This window comes from Strix uralensis, chromosome 4 (assembly GCF_047716275.1).
Source record: "Strix uralensis isolate ZFMK-TIS-50842 chromosome 4, bStrUra1, whole genome shotgun sequence".
Classification (NCBI taxonomy): domain Eukaryota; kingdom Metazoa; phylum Chordata; class Aves; order Strigiformes; family Strigidae; genus Strix; species Strix uralensis.
In genome coordinates, this window is record NC_133975.1 from 55,898,350 (window position 1) to 55,905,161 (window position 6,812).

General features: G+C 41.6%; 1 long non-coding RNA gene across 1 annotated transcript in view; it reads right to left on the reverse strand.

The window, feature by feature from the left end:
- LOC141942814 (uncharacterized) overlaps positions 1-6,812 on the reverse strand; it is a 69,839-nt gene that overhangs the window by 42,903 nt on the left and 20,124 nt on the right. The window lies entirely within an intron of this gene.

Consider the following 6,812-nt stretch of genomic DNA (forward strand, 5'->3'; position numbering starts at 1 on the left):
GGGAAAACATTTTTTCTGCTGCAAAGTGAAACCACTACTTGAAAGCTGTATTTCGGTCAAAACAGAGCCAGTCCACTGTGCCAAAGTCATGCTGGCAAGGACACGTCAAAACCAAACTCCCTAGCCCCTTGTTACCTTACTTGTTTATGTCAATCAGTTTGGAGATTTTTAACATTTGAGTTATGTTTATCTGAACTGGTTTTCAAGGTCTAATTACAACATGTGAAGCAGGACGAGATTGCTGCTATGAAAGTCGCAATATAAATAAGAGGACTTGACGGGCTGATATGTTGGCACAGACCAGACATGTATGTCACGTGGAAGCCCAGTGCAGCTGTTGTAGTCCATGGTACAATAAATAGCTATGGGGAAGCAGCACGGTCACGCGGGATTTTTTAATACCACCTACTGTGCTACTTGGCCGAATGCACTCGCCTTGCAAGAAAAAGGGCAATATCTGCAGTTTAAATGCAGAAAAGCGTTTAAACTGCAGCATTCTGTGTTTAAATGCAGAAAAGTGACAGTCCTGGCAGAACAAGGCTGGTGTGTTTCAAAGGCTCTGTGGGAGAGCATGGCATGGTTGTCTGCCTCCCCTGCCCCATCCTCCTTGCAGTTCTCCAAAGATGACCCAAGCACGACTTTCCACTCAGCAAAACCAACAGAGCACGTGCTCTCGCCAGTTTGAGCTGGGAGATCATGCTGTGCACAGTAACATGCGCAACCTCTCCTCCCATTGCAGGAGAGATCCACTGCAACTGCCCAGTAATGGGCATGCAAGGATCACGCCTGGCAGCACTCACAGATGGATGTCTCAGGCAAGACTAGGCTTCTGGAGAGGATCTCTATTTACTACCTGGACCCCGATAGGTGGCTGGTCTTGGGTGTTAATGTGACAAAGTATTGGTTTTTAGAGTTGCTGAAATGCCTCAACATGGAATGGAAGATGAAACCGCTGTTGGCTTGCAAATGGTCATTCATGCCATGTGCTGGTAAGAGAAGAAGCCATCAATACTGGGCATTCACAGCGCATTGAACACTGATTAAACTGATTAGGGTCCATGAAATATTAATTATAAAGCACCTGTATGCTTTCTAAGGTTAGGTTCTTAATCCGTTTTAGAAAAAAATTGTCCTGCCACAGAGCATATGTATCTTTAAATTAGCAACTGGCAATGAACTGAACTTTTGACAAGGCTCTGGAAAATGCCTGGCATCCATAATTCCAGCAAGATGCCTTCTGGGTTTCTATTACACAGATGTGAGCAGCATATTAACCCACATTTCACCAGCAAGGAAAAGGCACTACAATTGCAATCATTGTCTTCAGAAAGTAATTTACACCCCCTTTAGAACCCAGATTCTCAGTATCCTGCTTATGCAGCGGCAGTACCATAAAATGCAAAATGATGCCGGAACTACTGATGTAACATAATTTTATTTGGGTAAAATAATTTTTCTCCCCAGCTCCTTTTTACTCAGCTCTCAGTGTTACTCAAAGTTTGTCCCTGTATCCATAAATAGTTGCATAAAGTGACAGGGCTGTCAAGTTTGATAGTGCATGGATATATTTCACATGTTATTTGAACCTAGACTTTGAAGCTGCAAAAACACAAAGGGGCAAATTTCAAAACGGAAAAAAAAAAAAAGAAAAAGAAAAAACCAACTTATGTAAACGAGATGTAATAAGATCACACAAGAAACCAAGTTTCACAAAACAGCAAGTAAAACTATTCTCAGCTTTTTATCCTAATATCTTTTCTAGTTTAAACTGTTTCTTTCTGTGTTTTAAAATACTTTTACCTAAGCCTAAAAGCATATGCTGTATCTTCATCAGTTCTGTTGCATATCATTGGGCAGCGGCATTTGTGTTCAGTTATACTCTGGATGCACTAGCAGTCTCTAGTTTAAGCATGTCAGATAGGTACTGTAACCCCAAGTGCAATCTGAATCCGATTCTGTGGTCAGGTGGGAGCCATAACTCATGACAGATGTGGAGCTGGGACCCTGGACTCTGCTGCAGGACAGAGTTGGATTGGCTCCACAAGCAAGCAGGAGAGGAGCGGGAATCCCTGGTGGGATTCCAGGTGTGAGCATGGTCAGGTCTCCAACCCTGATGCTGCTCTCTACCCCAGATCACTACAGCACAGACCCAGATTTGAGGGAATCCAGAGAGCCTCCTCCTCTCTACACCTTTAGTTACCGGGTAGTCACAGTGCACAGACTTGCCAGCCAGGCATGATGCTTCTTAGACAGAGAGCTGACCGCCAGCAGGTCACTTGGCTCAAGGCACCACATGGCCCAGAGAAAGAGCTGCCTGACTCCATTCATGCCCCTCATCCTGGCCTTTGGTGACAGGACCCGCTCTCCTCCACCTCCCCATGCGTGCTGCCACTAACAACCACTGAAACTCACATTTTCTCATTTAAAGATAATTCCTAGATGTTTGTGTTTATTTCTTGAGATTATCTTGGGGCTTGGCTGGACAGAAAAAGCATCTGCAACACACACCATCTGTTTAGAGAGAACAACATTGCTCTAAGGTGGGAAGTTTTAAAAAGATTTTGGCTGTGTCAGGAGACCTGAAAAACCCATTGAAGGCTTCAAGCACACGTGTGCATTAAACAATGGATTGAAAATGTTCCTAGAAAGTTTTCCATGTAGAACTGAAACTGGGAACGCGTAATCTTTACATCATTATCCACGTTATTAAATCTGTAAAAACCAAACCACGTGCAATAACACAGCTGTTCTAACTAGAGGGATTTAATCTCCCACTATCATCTCAAAATATACATGCTCCAGCTCTTGATTATGTACACAGCAAGCAAGGACTAGAAAAAATTAACAAGCATTGAGGGAAACTTCCTGTATGATTTCCATGTCCCTGTTTAAGTTCAAAAATCAGAAAAAAATTCTCCTTTACTTACTGCTAAAGGGGTAGCTGAATTTCCTAGAGCTGAACAAACATGGGGAGAGAGTATTATGTGGTTAGAAATGCTAACTGTATTTGGTCCCAAAAGTCACATCTTTAAGAGTATAGGGAATGCTAGGTTTTTTTAACTAAGGGCAGAGTTAAGAGACTTAAAAAACTGAATTATTAAATAAATACCTCTGGGATCCCATATGCAATCACATTCACACATGACATGGCTGTGCCCATCCTACTTGGCAGGAAACTCGACAAAGGCTTGGGAGGACATGGCTGTTTCATCTCTTGCCATACCTAGGTGGAGATGTGGTCCTAATCCATGTCTGGGGCAACACAACTACTGTGATCTTGAAATACAAGAGGCACTGCCCAGCCCAAACTGTAGGAGAAAATGGGGGAGGAACAACCCTTCCTTTTGCCCAACTTGTTTTCAAGCCTCTTTTCCCTAAGAACCTGGGTGACTTCACATTCATTTTCTCACCTCTGTTCTGTGTTTCCTATCTGAAGAGACTGCAGACAATGTAGGGTTAGCTGGCATGTTTTGAAAATGTATTGACCATAAAAATTGGGAACACAATAAATAAGCATGCCTCAGATGCCTCAAAATCTGCAGAGAAAACTTATTACTTTGCTGATATCCGGTATGTCAAGTGTTTTCCAACAAAAAAATTGTTTTCAATAAACACTCCAAGATAATCTGTGACATGTTCAGAAGGGAAGAATTGGGTTAACTGCAGAAGATATTAGCATGTATACTGTGTGTGAACACAGTGGAAGGATTTATGTAGTTGCTTTAGTGGGTTTCATGATATCCCATGGGATCATACCCGAGTGTAATAGGGATTAGATGTCTTGGACCCTGCAAAATTTTCAGATGCAAATACCTTAAAAGACATAAATTCATTATCAGCTCTGTGTTGTATAGGAAACCTGCACTCTGCAGGTGACCACTGTGCTCTACGGGAGACTGACTTTCTCCTGCTGACCACAGACTAAAGCTGTAGGAGCTGCTGAGGGCTCTCCATCTCAGTGCACCTGCAGTCGCTTCGTACCTGCTGCTGCTCCAAAGCCCATCCCACAGCTCCAAACCCACAATGAACTACAGCTCCATCCCAACCTGGCCCTCATCTCAATAGTGCTAACGATGGCTTTGTGATCTTTCTGTTCCTTTCAGTTTCATCTGGATGAAACCATTCCCTTTAGGGTTTGTTTGGGTGGTTCGTAGCTATCTATAATCTATTCTGATTACTAGAAGGTGAGGCGAAATGGTGAAAGGAAAGAAATTAAAGCTTCAATTCTTTCCTGCCAAGTTCTGTCAAGTAACTGGAGTTATTTAATTACACTCTTGCAGCAATCATGTCTTTTTACTAGCTTTATTAGTCACAGAGCTAAGCCAAATTCTCCTTTATTACATTAATATATCTTGAAACTCAGGCACAAAATTATACCTATCTGAAAAAAAAATTAAAACTTTCAAATAGTTTTAAGAAATTGCTCTGTAAAAACTTGAAAACCTAGAAGAACCATCATGATCCTGGGACCTGACCACTTCCAGGACATATGCAATATCACCTTGCCCAGCGATCCCACAATTTCTGCCCAAACACAGGCATATCATCTCCAAAGGCGCTCTCCTAAAAGAAAGCACCTGCTGGTCTGAGAGACCAGGCAGCTGCAATGTAAAGCATTTACTGGAGTTTAAAATCTGCTGGTAATTACAGTGTTCTGTAATAACAAGGGATAATAAGGGATAATTACATATGGCATTCCCCTCCCCATTTTGGTGGCCATAGTTTTCCTTCTGTTTGTTCATGACCTGAAGTTAAAACAATAGAGTTTGGGGGTTTTGGGTGTTTTGTTTTGGTTTTTTTTTTTCCCTTTTTTTTTTTTTTTTTTTTTTAAATAAGATGGGACAGCTATTCAAGCAAGACTTCAAGGTTTTGTTTGTTTGTTTGTTTGTTTAAATTAAATCACACTTTGGTTTATGATGACTACCAGATGTGAGGAGATGAGAAGAACACCAAACTATCCACTGATTTTCAAAAAGACACCTTATTCTGTTTCTTTCGGGAGTGCTTTGTGCTCAGCAGCGCTCTGGGCTGAGCAGCAAGCACTAGAGCACTACTGCTATCTACAGGTCTGCTCTGCGCAGTGCTCAAACCGGGCGCGAAACCAGGTCCTGTGACGGGGATGCTCGTGCTTGGGAAAGGGATCAAGACCCCGACACTAAAGTGTGTCGGCTTTTGGGAAATGCAAGCTGTCAATCTGTAACCTTTCTGTCATGTGGCTAACATATGTGAAAAACCCCAAATCAAGTGGACTTCATTAAAGGGAAGGCTGGTCCATGCTGCATGAGAGTACAACTTCTGCTTGATTTTTTTTTTTTTTTTTTTTTTTCTTCTGTGAACAAAGAGGAAACATTGCACTCTCAGGTGCAGAGTAAGAGGAAGCATCTTCTCCCAGATGGGAACCCTCTCCCACCGCAACACACTGGTGCACAAAATGCGATGGGGCACAGAAGGGCTGGAAACCACCTTTGAGCCTGCAGTGCTGAACTTTTAAAACAATATGTGATGTAATTAGAATTCACGAAAATTTAGTTGTGGCTCTTCATTGTTTGGAATTTACTTAATTTTTCTTTCTCTGCTTTTTTCCTCTGTAATCACTTTTCTGCCTCTTTCAATAACACAGAAAAACAAGATAACCTGGAATGGGTTCAGCACTGCTGAAGACAAAGCAGCTTTCAGAATAGGAGAACAATAATAAATAAATCTATCCAGCAAATACAAACAAACCGTGGTGGTGTCAAAAGCAGCTATCTAACCAAAGGTTGTGGATTTCAGGATCAGGTTACCAAAGACAGTATCAGATCACAAGTTTTCAATAAGGGATAGAGGAAGGGGCAAACTCATAAAGAAGAGAAAATATTTTTTTCTCAATTAAAAAAATGTAATTTTTTCCTAATAGGGAAAAAAACCCAGTTTATTTGCAAAATTGGTATCTACAACTGAATGTTTGGCTGCCGAGGTGAACAGTCAAGTACAGGAGCAGAGCACCTTGCAGCCAGGGAAAGCACAATTAGAAGCTCAAACAGCAGGAGAATCTGATCTGACATATGGAAACTCTGTGAAGCTTTCCCCATTCAGAAGTCTAGGAAAGCTCTTCTAAAACGGATTCCGTGAGACCCGCAGGAGCAGCAAGCTTTTAATGAACCTGTTCCAAGTGACTCTTATCTCCACACTGAGTGTGCTGTTTGTATGATTGCTTGTAAGAAAATAAGTAGGTGTTCCAGCCTCTTTAAATATCAGTTTTTCTGGAAAAAATTGATTTTCAGTACTAGATACCTGATGAAAACTTCAGTCTGTGTGACTGGAAAATAGCATTCTGCTGTTTATTTCTTTTTCTACGTTGAAACCCTGTCTTTTGGTCAAAGAAGTTTAGTGAAGAATTTGGCAGACCTATAATAATTACTACCCATGAAGTACTGGGGAATACAAATAAACTCTAGTATGCAGCAAATCGTTTAAGCATTTGGAAGGACAGGCACCAGATAACGCTCAGAAATTTCTCATCCACAGAGCTCAGTCCTCCAATGCAACTTCATTCCCTGTTGGTAGTATGTTTTCAGCAATTATGTCCCTATTACTGTTTCTGAGAGGCAGTTTGACTCTTTAAAGTCTGCATGGAGACAGATGATGATAACCACAGAAATGGGGGTTGGGTGGGTACAGTATTTAACACCCGACACTTACAGAATAAATAGAGATTTCACCTTAATCCAGAAACCTCCACAGATTTCCTCACGAGTACTCTGGTGGACACAGAAGAGGTGAAGGGCATCCATTGCAAGAGAAAAATGAACGTACATGAAACACTTCAGAAT